The 13894-nt window shown below is 42.5% G+C and overlaps 1 non-coding gene across 1 annotated transcript; it reads left to right on the top strand.

The window, feature by feature from the left end:
• Positions 1 to 4007: 4007 nt before the first annotated feature.
• TRNAC-GCA lies at positions 4008 to 4079 on the top strand. Its single transcript has one exon. It is a non-coding gene; the product is annotated as a tRNA-Cys (tRNA).
• Positions 4080 to 13894: the final 9815 nt, after the last annotated feature.

Raw genomic sequence — 13894 nt, 5'->3', positions numbered from 1 at the left:
TGGCTATACGTTTGAAGCAGAGGTGAAAAAGCCGAACTGGATTCATCTGCTTCAGTAATGAAAATGATTTAAAGTTTTAAATGGTAAAAAGTTTTTTTTTTTTCTTTCTGGAAGAAAGGTTAGGGAATATTTGCTAAGTTTTAAAATATTAATACCAACAATGAATACTTTGATAGCTCTTATAGTGTTCCAGGCAGTATTCTGAGCACTTGACACATTTTAGCTCTTAAAATCATCATAATCCTATGAGTTAGGTATCATCATTATCTCTAATTTAAATAAAAGAGTGAAGCATAGAGAAATTAAGTAGCTTTCTCAGGGTCAGCAATTCCAAAGTGGAGATGGCCTTGAACGTAGACATTCTGGGTCCAGGGCAATGGCTTTTAGCCATTTTGCCTTATTGAATGTTCAAAAGCTTAGCACTGGACTTGGGATAGAGTATGAAGGCAAAGACTCATCGTGAGTCTTTCCATCTGCTTGCTGGCTGCTTTGGCTGTGTATATCAGAAAACTCAACTCAAACTGGTTTAAGCAATGAAGAAATTATTTCATGTAATAGAAGTCAGTAGGAAGGGTAGCTGCACAATTGGTCATCAGTGATTCACTGATGTCACGTGGAGAAGCCAAGTTATCTTTGCCTTTTGATCCTGTTACTCACAGCACTAACTTCACCTAAGATTCTTTGCCCTTATAGTCAGTAACAGCAACCGGTAGCAAAGGGTATGTATGAGCTCCTTTGTTGTCATCTAGCAAGAAAGAGAATCTTCCCTCCATGTTGCACTCTTTCTGGGCCAAGTTAGGTCACATGTTTATGCTTAGGCTGGGGAAGCAAGGGGGAAAGGTGACCAGGGCAATGCCAAATGCTGATTGGCTGAAAAAAATTAGAGTTCCAGAAATTAGAGAAGGCATCAACTTCAACCCTGCTTCATGGCAAAGGGACTTACTACCTGAATAAAATCAGATTTTAGCTAGGAAGGAAGATGGGAGTTGGATGGATAAGTGACTAACAATGTCCAGTAGCAGTTATCAGCTGAAACACAACCTTATTCGCCAACTTGGTTATCTCTGCCAATCTTTCTCTGGGAATCCTTCCAGAGACAATACACTGAAGTGATAGAAACTCATATTCTTGTTGCATCGTGAGTCTGAATCTTAATTCTGTTATCTGTTTATGGATAAGTTGCTTACACAAACAAACAATGGCCAGAGTTCCCTTCTCCAGGGGATCTTCCCAATTCAGGGATTGAACTCCTGCATTGCAGGCATTCAGGTCTCCTGCATTGCAGGCAGATTCTTTACCATCTGAGCCACAGAAGAGATTTCTATATATATTCTATATATATGTGTGTGTGTGTGTGTTCAGTTGCTTCAGTCACATCTGACTTTTGCAACCCCATGCACTGTAGCCCGCTAGACTCCTCTGTCCATAGGATTTTCCCAGAAAGAATACTGGAGTGGGTTGTCAGTCCCTCCTCCAGGGGAATCCTCCTGTGTCTCCTGCATCTCCTGCATTGCAGGCTGAGCCACTGGGAAAGCCAACCTACTATGCAGTCCAGGAAGATGGACTACTGTCTGTAGCCATTAGTCTGTGAAACCAAACAATACCCCTGTAATAACTGGCCCCAAATAGTCAGGACTTGATTAATAACTGACAGCTTTAATAATTTTGACCCCTCTTTCAACTTAGGCTCAACCAGAGAAAGTCAAATATGCATCCCTAACCAGTTGCACAGCAATTCCCCAGTTCTGGTTAGCTGCTTACAGCTTTTTCATGCCAATAGCCTCCAGTCGGGATAGACCCGAAGTCTTTCCTTTTTCTATACAAAGCTTTGATTTGAATTTCATGTTGAAACTATTTTCATGTAGTTTAAAAAGTTAAAATGTTAAGACTCCCTGATGGAAACACATACTTAATCCTCATAAATATTTCAACCTGCAAAATTATATTTCATTACACCTACTGAAAGGAAAATAGGAAGAAATATGATTAAAATATAATGAAGAAGAAGAATACCAAGGGAGAGTGAGATAGAATGAGTCTCTTCCCATGTGTGTTATGAGACACATAAGCGGGGGTGAAGTTGGCTCCCAGGAGGAAATAAAAAAGGCCAGGATAGTATAAATGTCTTACAGAGAAGGAGATGGTTTGTTCCCTTAATATTAAGAAATGGTAAAGTGTTTCTTGTGTGTACCCATATTATAGATTATTCTGATTAAAAGGAGTTAAATCTCAGAGAAAGGTGGAGGGAATGAAGATGAAAGTAACTATGGGGAGAATTCCAGGTTACAGTCATTTTATCCTTCAAAGACTTCTCCAAGTGATCAAAAAACATGAATAATTCAGGACAAAATAATTTTAACCAAACTGATTTACAGAAAATACTGTGAGGCACCTGTGTGAGGTACAGTGGGTCAAGGCTAGGTTTCTCAAAGATTCATGGAGTCCCCTAGGTTCATGGTGACCTCTTAGCATGAAAACACCCTAAAGAGTATCCCCATTCAACCACATGTCTGGATACGTGACCATACATGGACAACAGGGGATGAAGGGGATGAATTGATATTTTGAAGGTGATAATTAAAACGTCGGGGAAACAGTGAGCACTCAAAGAGATATCCTAAAAATTAGTCTTTGATTAGCTGTAACAGAAATTAGTGGGGAATCAAAGAGCCCCATCGCTTTTAAGTGATAAAAGTAGAAGACAATTGGGAAACAGAGAACTGACCATAGCCTGCTGGTGTATGCCTTAAGCAAGAGCGATTTTTTTTTTTTTGAAAGCTCAGGCTTGATGTTTCAGCCATTGCCAGGCAGATTATTTCCTTTGTAGGCCAGGTTCTGTGCTTTCCCACCGATTTTGCATTTGGCTCTCTTACGCTAATAACCTCACAGAAAGCCTCTTCTTTCATGCACAGTGAAGCAGTAAACGCCTCATTCTATCTCTCCATGTGAAGCGGATGCTGTGTCAAAATGCTGTTGACACCCAGAAATAAATCCACATAGATATACCCAGCTGATTTTTTATAAATGTGAGAAAGCAATTCAATGAAGATAGGATAGCCTTTCAGTAAATGCTGCTAGAGCAGTTGGGCATCGTAGAAAAAAGAGAAAGAGGGAAAGAGAGAAAAGTAGAAAGGAAAAAGGAAGAAATGAGCCTTGATCTAAGTCTCACACATCATACAAAAATTAACTCAAAGTGGATCGTAGACTTAAATGTAATACATAAAAGTTTTAGAATGAGAAAAAACAGTCTTTGTGACCTAAGACTAGGTAGAGTTTTTAACTTGGCATCAAAATCACAATCCATGAAAGCAAAAAAAAATCAACAAATTGCACCTCATTAAGTTTAAAACTTTTGCTCTGTGAGAGCCCATGTGAAGAAGATGAAAAGAAAAGTTGTAAACCGGGAGAAAATATTTGCAAAATACCTATGTGGCAAAGGATTAATATCTATAATGTGAAGAATTCTCAAAACTCAAGATTTAAAAAAGCAAATAATCCAATTAGAAAAGGGGCAAAAAAAAAAAAAGATATTAATAGACATTTCACCAAAGAGGATATACAGATAGCAAATAAATACTTGAAAAGATGGAGATAAAATCACACAGGTGATAAAATCATATGGAACTTGGTACATGAGTGTGCCTGAACCTATAGGCACATACACAAATAAGCACATGCAGGTAAGACTGGGAAAATCTTGATAGGATCAGTAAATTGTGTCAATGTCTATATCCTGCCTGTGATCTTATACTATAGTTTAGCAAAATGTTACCACTGGGGGAAACTGGATAAGCTGTACAACAAATCTTTTTGTCCTTACAACTATATGTGAACTAACAATTATCTCATTCAAAAAAAATTTGTGTATGTATATGCTGTTGACGGAGTAAAAACAAAACTAACAACACATGTCAGAAAACTAAACTAAAATAGGTTCTTTTGAAGGTAATTCTGACCTTTCTAGATATTTGTATGTTTACATATGTCCATATCATACCCCAGGGGCTTCCCTGGTGGCTCAGAGGATAAAGCGTCTGCTTGCAATGCAGGAGACCCAGGTTCGATACCTGGGTTGGGAAGATCCCCTGGAGAAGGAAATGGCAACCCACTCCAGTATTCTTGTCTGGAGAATCCCATGGACAGAGGAGCCTGGCAGGCTACAGTCCACAGGGTCGCAGAGTCGGACATGACTGAGTGACTTCACTTTTCACTTTTCATATCATACCCCCCAAAATTTTTAATTTAAATAACTTTAATTTTTATCATAATAGTAATAATTAATTATAGAGAAGGAAAATATGGATATAAAAGGAAAATAAAATGAAAAGCACTTCTAATCCCAGCACCTAACAATAACTTGAGATTTGACTTTTAAAATATGCTATAATGTGATTTTTAGCTTTTATCATTTAATAATTATTTTTAATGGTCTCACAAGTATCTGAGGCTCTCTTGAAATATGTATTTTTTTAATTTGCATTTTTAAAATAATAAAGGGGGCAAGCATGTAGGCAGTTACTGATTAAACCCTACAATTGTGAGATTGGGTAGTCATGGGAGTAAAGCAGGGTTTGTCGAGCAGGGGATGTACAGAGAGCAAGAGAACAGCCATCTTGAATGGCCTGACCATACACTGCATCCCTACATACCATACTGGCCCTTGCAGTCCTGGTCCGCCCCTCTTCTGGGATATCCATAGGGTCAGCTATGTAGAGATGCACTGCAACCAATTACCCAAATGCAACACAGACACCAGCAGTTAGAGTATCAGGAGTAAGACACCCAGTTGACTAAAGACAGTAATTTTCTAAGAGGTGGACAGACTTTGGAACCAGGTACTCACTGGTTCACTTTTTCATTGACCAGAGGAAATTCAGAGGAGAATGACAATAGCATCTCACTGTAGACCCAACAATAGGACTTCTTTGAAGTGAGACCACCACTGTCACCAAGTATGCAGATTCCTTCCTCCCAGACTAGGGGTGAAATTTAAGATGTTTAATAGGCACAGTACAGGTAAGTTCATGACCATTAAGCAGAATATGAACAGTGACAGCATTCTGAGATAATACTAGCCCTGTGTGTGATTTTTGTCCTGGCCTGCAGTTCCACACCACCTGTCCACCCTCAGTCCCCATAGCCGGTGCCAAATACTGGACAGGCACTGTAGCAACAGATGATAGGCTTTTTACAATGGTGCCTTTCTCTAGTAGGGTAGGGGACACAGATTAATTACCCGAGTAGTCAGGTGGGGCCAGGTAGAAGACAGGTGAAATCTGTAAATCCTTTTTTAATTCTATTCTCCATGGGGTGGCAAACCCAAATCACCAGGGACTTACCTTACCAGGGTCATTTTGTAGTGTGTTCACCTGGGGTAGATACTGTGAGAAGGGTAAAAGTGATTTCTTATCCTGACAGTTGGCAATGGTTCTTTGGTGGTCAACAGTTGATCTTGAATTGTGTTGACCAGTTGCCTGGGTTAACTTGGCACAGGCACTGGGACAATTGCTCCTACAATGTTTGGTTATAGTTCACAGGGCTTAGCCTAGTCTCCTGGCCCATGTGTTGAGAGAGCAGTTTCCCGTCTTAATCTTTAAGTGGTCCATTCACAGTCCGGCAGCAACTGGGTTGTAAGGAAGGTGGAAGTGCTGCTGCTGCTAAGTCGCTTCAGTCGTGTCCGACTCTGTGCGACCCCATAGACGGCAGCCCACCAGGCTACCCCGTCCCTCAGATTCTCCAGGCAAGAACACTGGAGTGGGTTGCCATTTCCTTCTCCAGTGCACGAAAGTGAAAAGTGAAAGTGAAAGTGAAGTCATGTCCGACTCCTAGCGACCCCATGGACTGCAGCCCACCAGGCCCGTCCGTCCATGGGATTTTCCAGGCAACAGTACTGGAGTGGGGTGCCATTGCTTTCTCCGTGGAAGTGCTAGAGTATGCCATCTTTATTGGCCCAGTCCTGAACTTCATGGTTCTTGGTTATAACTGATGTCCACGGGAGGCCCATATGTTACACACAGCTGTTCCAGACCCTGAGCAGTGGTTTTTTGCGTTGTTTGATGGCTCCAGGAAGACTTGTAATGTCTTCTGCCTGTTGTAACACATTGTGGACTGCATCTGGCTGTTGTTTCATCACACTGTTGTTGCTCTGGCCCCCTAGAGCTGGGACCAGAAGCCCATGGGTACTCTTTTATTATTTTACCATTGCCACAGGCCCCAACCAGACCTGAGTAACTGGCCATGACCAATTCACAAGACTGTCCTTAAGTTAATAATCCTGAATCCTGTGTCTGTAATTGTCTAGGGGTGGTAGATCAGGTGGTGTTTGTATTACCTGACCAGATAACACCCAAGTATTTCATAGATCATCCTGGTCCTTGCATTTTGTCTGTATTCACCAGCCATAGCCTGTGCAGTCAGATGAGCCATGAGTGGGGGCTGCTACTTTTAAAATGGAGATAGGCTCTGGGGTTTACAGGATATCACCTGTATAGTGTGAGAGAAAGACATTGTTTATGGTCATCAGCTGCCCCAGAGCCCCACGTGTGAGTAGACGGCCACCTCAGGATTACCCCCCAAAGTTTGTTCCCATCCTTATTTCCCAGCTCCTTGTTGCTCACAGAATCTCCTCAGCCTCCTAGCTGGCTCCCCAGTCGTTGGACTGTACCCCACAGGCCTGCATGCCTTGTAGTTGTCTAGCCTCACAACTGAAGAAAAAAGCCCAGAGACAGCAACAGAGATATTTATTGGACAAGGAATCCTGCATATATGAAGCAAAGGATCCCAGTGTGACACCCCACCACGAATTGTAGACAGCAGGCAGGACATAACAACAGACTTCGCCACTCTGGAGAGAAGGAGGCTACCATTTACAGGGATAATTGATGTCAAGTGGGTCATCAGTTACCAGGGAAACCAGCTGCTGGGGCAGTGGACAAGCACATAGGCAGTTACTGATTAAGCTCTATAATTAAAAGATTGGGTAGTCATGGGTGTGAAGCGGGAGCTGGCCGAGCAGAGGGTATAAGAGAGCAAGAGAACAGCCATCTGGTGTGGCCTGACAATACATAAGGGTATCTATTCTAGGAGAGGCAAAGAGTCCTGCAATATCTATCAAAGACTCGGAGACAGTCCCTCCTGGATTTCTGCAGGCTTTACCATGCCTCCCACATCTGAGAAACATGTATATTCAACAAGTTTCCTTCATATAAAAAGAAAAGAAGAGGGCTTCTCCGATGGTCCAGTGTTTAAGAATACACCTTGCAATGCAAGGCATCCCTGATTTGGGAGGATCCCGCCTGCCACAGAGAAACTAAGCCTGAAAGCTGCAGCTACTGAGCCATGTGCTGCAACTCCTGAAGCCCACGTACCTAGAGCCTGTGTGCAACAAGAGAAGCCACTGCAATAAGAAGCCCGCGTACCACAATGAAGAGTAGCCTCCGCTTGCCACAACTGGAAAAAGCCTGCACATAAGAACAAAGACCCACAGCAGCCAAAAAACAAAATAAATAAATAAACCTTAAAAGAAAAGAAGAAAAAAAGCAGCATACTTCTAGGGGGTCAAATTCTGCAGCCCCGGCTCAGTTTCCATTAGTAGGTAAAATCTGATTTTTGGGGTCCACTTGTATAAGCCTGTAATGGATTCTCCTAGGATGCAGGTAATAGACATTGACATTTCAGAAAGCCTCCAAAGTAGAATTCACTGGAAAGAACATCCTGCCTCATGCAGGAAACAACCAAAAAGTGCATGATTATATATTTCCCAGTCTTCAGCATTGCGGTGCCATAAAAGGGCAATAGCCTCTCTCAAGCTAAAAGGGATAAAATAGGAAACTCTAAAGGCACAAAAGTAAGTGTAATGTTACTTCCATTCCAGGAGAGGTTGCCAGCATCCACAGTAGTCCCTGGCAAGCCCTGGAAGTGACCATACTTTCTGCAGCGGAAACACTAGTTGAAATGCTCTATCTGTACCGCTGATGAGACAGTCTTGCCTGGAAGCCACCTATGCTTTTTCTCTACTTCACTGAATTGCACTTACTCTGTATTTTTCTTGCTGTATATCAATACATCCTTCTGTGGGGAAAAGGAATATAAGGAGAAGAGCTGACAGATCAAAGAAATGTTATTTTCCCTCCTGTCTGTAACTGTCTTCTCATTCAGGGCTGGATTCACTGTGGAGTCAGAAACTCTAGCCTGGGCAAAAATTATCTGAAAGCAGTGCCAGGGGACACCGTGGTTGGCATCCACTCTGGAAATTCAAAGCCAGCTCATCAGTTTCCTCCCACAGGCCTGGGGGAGATATTCAAGCAAATTGGTGCCAGGCTAATTTAAGATGTGATAGGAAACAGATTTTAGCCAGCCAGGATTTTTTTTTTCTCAGACAGGAAATAAAAACAAGACATTTCCTAGGATATTATTTGGAATGTGAAATGAAAAAGATGGGTGCATCATCCCTGTGAGCTGGTGCAGCTCCAGAAGTGAAGGCTGACAGAGGTGGAGGGCAGGGCTGTGTACGGTCAGCACAAGTGTCAAGATTCTCTAGATGTCACTGAAATCAGTGTGTCCGCTGAGGGTAAAGCAAGAAGATGGGCCCAAAATGAGGCTATTCTCAAGGAACAAAGGGTTTCTGCTCTGGGTACATACTGACCTTTATGACAGCTACCAGTGTTGCCTCAGTGGCTGTGCTGAAAAGGGCACAGACTGTTATGTTTCCACTTAGCTGTGAACACAGAACAGCCAATCCCTGAAAATTGTTTTATCGAGATTTATAACTCAGGGGAGGAAGTAACTCCCCATGACACACTCACCTTTGCTGACTGCCCTCCCTTCTCTGTATTTCACTCTTTCATATCCAAAGATCAGGTCTCGCCTCTGCAAATGTAGATTCTTCTAACACTGACTGATTAACCAACAAGGCAAACTAGTATTGTTTAAAGTATTTTTGTTCCAAAACCAACAACAGCACTTCAAAATTACATAACATCTTTCCTTCAGTGTTCTTAACAGTTCCTAGACATTACCTCACTAAACCAACACCTTCAAAAGCTTTCGATAAAGGCAAAAGTGGGTGCCCACTAACACCCCTGCCCTTCACCTGGGTTATCAGTGTGATATTGTAAAACAAAGCCTGCACTGGAGGGAGGCAGTCTTGCTTCTCCACTTGTTGTTTGTAAGGCTCACACTTCTCATCTGACAAATATAGAGACTGAAGCAAATGATTTGCACATACCTTTCCAGTCCTGTGAGCCTATGAAATTCTAAAATGAGGAAAGGTTCTCATTAAGAGTGCCAACTTGCCACATTTAAAAGCAGGCTTAACTTTAACATCCAGCTTTATTTCCTTGAAGGGAAAATGAATATATTCACTCGGCCCAGTTTCTGTGCCACCCAGATCCACTCATCATCACATCAAAGCCGGGCTTTGGCCATTAGCTTTCTTCCCTAACTACGTAGGGCCTGGCTGCAGCCCATGCATTGCTGCCACCTTGAGGCCCATTTGCTGCTGCTGGAGTTGTCACCACAGACTGAGAAGTTTCAACAGACATGACCATCCAAGGAGGACAGACTACTGTGGCCAAGCATTGCCTAGCTTGGGCCTTCAGAAGCTCCAGGTGCTCCCTGAAAGGGGTGATGATGCAGCTTGGATTTGGGAGGAAGTTGACACAATGGGGTAAAGTTAGACCAATCAGGGACATGAAATGAAAGCCCACCTGCATGTAAACAGCTTGCCCATCTCCTCCAATAGACAGTTCTAAATGCAGTTATTGTCACATGGTTCCTCTGGTGGTGTCTCTTTAAGATTGAGCAACTAATGCACTTGTGGTGAGGCTCTGGCTAGCTCCGTCATGCTCCTCCTTGAGTTGGTTCTTTCTTATTCCCATTCTCATTTCTCTTTTTCCCTTGGGATTCCACCCTGCAATAAAGTCTTGGTGCAGAAAATTTTGGCTCAAGTTCTGTTTTCTAAGAACCTCAGCAAAGACAGTGGTGTTGGGAGTGCCCTTAGAAATCAGACATTCAAACATTCAGGAGAGAACTCTGGGTTCCCTTTTGTGGTGCTAAACTGGGTGTTCCCAGTCCCTGGCATGCAGCCATGTCACAATTGCTAAATTATTCAACTGGTATGTGGTAAAAGTAAAAGGCAAGATATTGGTGTGTCAAGTAGCTGCTGTACCTGATGAATAAAGGGGAAGTGATAATTAGCAGGACTGTCTTATGGGGTGGCTGCTTTTGATGGCTTTGGGAGATTTGCAAAAAGGAGGCTAATTGCCCACTTATAGCATGCTGTGAGAGCCAGAGGGTCTCTGTGGCAGCTTTTAAAAGTCTTCTGTTTCCTGCAAGGCAGACAAAGAAGAAAATCACATCCAGGATTGCATGTTATAGGGTGGCAAACTTTCAATGTAGACAAAACACACAGCCCCAAAGTGCTCTTGTGTCAAAGTAAGGGTCTAGAGAGGAAAGGCATATAAACTTGAATCCTGGAATGGGGACATTTGAAGGGACATTCATTGTGAATGTCCACATGTCCCTGTTCCTCCCTCCTGATTAGGAGAAATGGCCCTTTCTCCCTCCTCACAGGAGAAAATCTTCTTCTTGTCCTGAGACAATGCAATGATCTCATGTGAAGTCTTGTTCTCCTCTGCCCCACTGCCTTCAGGTTGATAATCATGGTAATATCCCAGGACAGTCTGGTCACACGGAGTGCTTTGATCTACAGGGATGGCTGGTGATGGGTGATGGATCCTGACCAGCCTAGGAGTGGGATGGATGGGTAGCCAGTGAAGATATTGTGTTCTCACTCTCTCACTTTAGCTCTCAGATCTCTATAAAGAAGGCACAGTATCAAGAGTGGACCAGAGCCAAAAGGGAGCTGCACCCAGTCCAGGCTGTAGTGAGGGCTGCCCTGCCACCTGATCCATGTGACTCATCTGGTTGGAAGGTTCTAAAGGCATCTGTGAGTGAGAATAGTGTGTAGACTCTCTGCAAAAGTCTCATGAGAAGAATCATGGTATAGACTCTTATGATTCTGTAGCACAGTTATATCTTTTGTGGCAGAAAACAACTCTCTATTTGGAAAACTAGCTAGATGCTCATCACAAATAAATATTTAGTCCTCATCATGAACACCAAGTGACTATAAAACACAGCTGCTCCTCCGAGTTAAGTGCTATCAGACCCAGCACACCACAGGTGCAGGTGGGGATGAGCAATGCATGACATAACGGAAGGGATACGTTCAGCATTAGATTGAAGTCAGTCCAGGACACCTGAGCAAAGTACAGAGACAGGTGGCTTAGGCTTGTATTCCCTAACTCTGCTTTACTAGTACCTGTCCTTCAATCCACAGTCATGGATCATCGGGGGCTCTCTATGGCAACTGTCAGAGGAAGAAAGGACTTGGGCCTGGCTCAAAAAAGGCAGAGTGGTTTGTTGGGTCAGTGATACTGGACTTGGTTGCCCTCATTTCTTTCTCTGTGTTCCTCTACTTTCCAGAGCACAGCTCAGTGGGTTCTTTGTGGCCCCAGAGACAAATAATTACACTTTCTGGATCCAGGCTGACAACCAGCCTTCTCTGTATTTCAGTTGGTTGGAGGACCTGAAGACCAAGATGTTTTGTCATCGTTGCTGTATGGATGGAGAAGTCTTAAGGCTACTACAAGAATAAGACTAAAAGCCAGAGGCAGGAGGCCTAAAACCAAAACTTGAGATCACCAGAAATCTCCTGACTCCAGGGACCATTAATCAACAAAAGCTCATCCAAAAGCCTCCATACCTACACTGAAACCAAGCTCCACCCAAGAGCCAACAAGTTTCAGAGCAAGACATACCAAGCTAATTCTCCAACAAAGCAGGAACATAACCCTGAGCACAAAAATACAGGTGGCCAAAAGTCACACCAAATCCATAGACACCTCAAAATTGACTCCTGGACACTTCATTGCACTCCAGAGAGAAGAGATCCAGCTCCACCCACCAGAACACCAAAGCAAGCTTCCCTAACCAGGAAACCTTGACAAGCCACTCATCCAACCCCACCCACAGGGAGGAACCTCCACAATAAAGAGGAACCACAAACTTCCAGCATACTGAAAGGCCACCCCAAACACAGCAACCTAAAAAAAGATGAAAAGGCAGAGAAATATTCAGCAGGTAAAGGAATGTGATAAAAGCCCACCAAACCAAACAAAAGAGGAGATAGGGAGTCTAACTGAAAAAGAATTCAGAATAATGATAGTAAAAATGATCCAAAATTTTGAAAACAAAATGGAGTTACAGATAAATAGTCTGGAGACAAGGATTGAGAAGATGTAAGAAAAGTTTAACAAGGACCTAGAAGAAATAAAAAAGAGTCAATCAATAATGAATAATGCAATAGCTGAGCTCAAAGGCACTCTGGAGGGAACCAACAGTAGAATAACTGAGGCAGAAGATAGGATAAGACACATATTAATCAAATTAATGAAGATCAAGCACAAAGAGCAAATATTAAAAGCAGCAAGGGAAAAATAACAATTAACCCACAAGGAGATCCCCATAAGGATAACAGCTGATCTTTCAACAGAAACTCTTCAAGCCCGAAGGGAATGGCAGGACATACTTAAAATGATGAAAGAGAAAAACCTACAACCAAGATTACTATACCCAGCAAGGATCTCATTCAAATATGAAGGAGAAATCAAAAGCTTTACAGACAAGCAAAAGCTCAGAGAATTCAGCACCACTAAACCAGCTCTCCAACAAATGCTAAAGGAGCTTCTCTAGACAGGAAACATAGAAACGAATTATAAACACAAACCCAAAACAACAAAGTAAATGGCAATAGGGTCATACTTATCAATAATTACCTTAAATGTAAATGGATTGAATGCCCCAACCAAAAGACAAAGACTGGCTGAATGGATACAAAAACAAGACGCCTATGTATGCTGTCTACAAGAGACCCATCTCAAACCTAGGGACACATACAGACTGAAAGTGAAGGACTGGAAAAAGATATTTCACACATATGGAGACCAAAAGAAAGCAGGAGTAGCAATACTCATATCGGATAAAATAGACTTTGAAATAAAGGCTGTGAAAATAGACAAAGGACACTACATCATGATCAATGAATCAATCCAAGAAGAAAATATAACAATTATAAATATATATGCACACAACACAGGAGCACTACAATATGTAAGGCAAATGCTAACAAATATGAAAGGGGAAATTAACAGTAACACCATAACAGTGGGAGACTTTAATACCCCACTCACACCTATGGATAGATCAACTAAACAGAAAATTAGCAAAGAAACACAAACTTTAAATGATACAATGGACCAGTTAAACCATATGATATCTATAGGACATTTCACCCTAAAACAATGAATTTCACCTTTTTCTCAAGTGCACACAGAACCTTCTCCAGGATAGATCATATCCTGGGCCATAAATCTAGCCTTGGTAAATTCAAAAAAACCGAAATTATCTCAAGCATCTTTTCTGATCACAGTGCGGTAAGATTAGATGTCAACTAACTAAGATCATGGCATCCAGTCCCATCACTTCATGGCAAATAGATGGGGAAACAGTGGAAACAGTGGCTGACTTTATTTTTCTGGGATAAAAAATCACTGCAGATGGTGATTGCAGCCATGGAATTAAGTGACGTTTACTCCTTGGAAGGAAAGTTATGACCAACTTGCTGCTGCTGCTGCTGCTAAGTCGCTTCAGTCGTGTCCGACTCTGTGCGACCCCATAGACGGCAGCCCACCAGGCTCCCCCGTGCCTGGGATTCTCCAGGCAAGAACACTGGAGTGGGTTGCCATGGCCTTCTCCAATGCATGAAAGGGAAAAGGGAAAGGGAAGTCGTTCAGTCGTGTTCGACTCTTCCCGACCTCATGGACTGCAGCCT

This window comes from Bison bison, unplaced genomic scaffold (assembly GCF_000754665.1).
Source record: "Bison bison bison isolate TAMUID 2011002044 unplaced genomic scaffold, Bison_UMD1.0 scf7180017864471, whole genome shotgun sequence".
In the NCBI taxonomy this organism is placed as follows: domain Eukaryota; kingdom Metazoa; phylum Chordata; class Mammalia; order Artiodactyla; family Bovidae; genus Bison; species Bison bison.
This window is presented reverse-complemented; position numbering and strand designations above follow the sequence as displayed.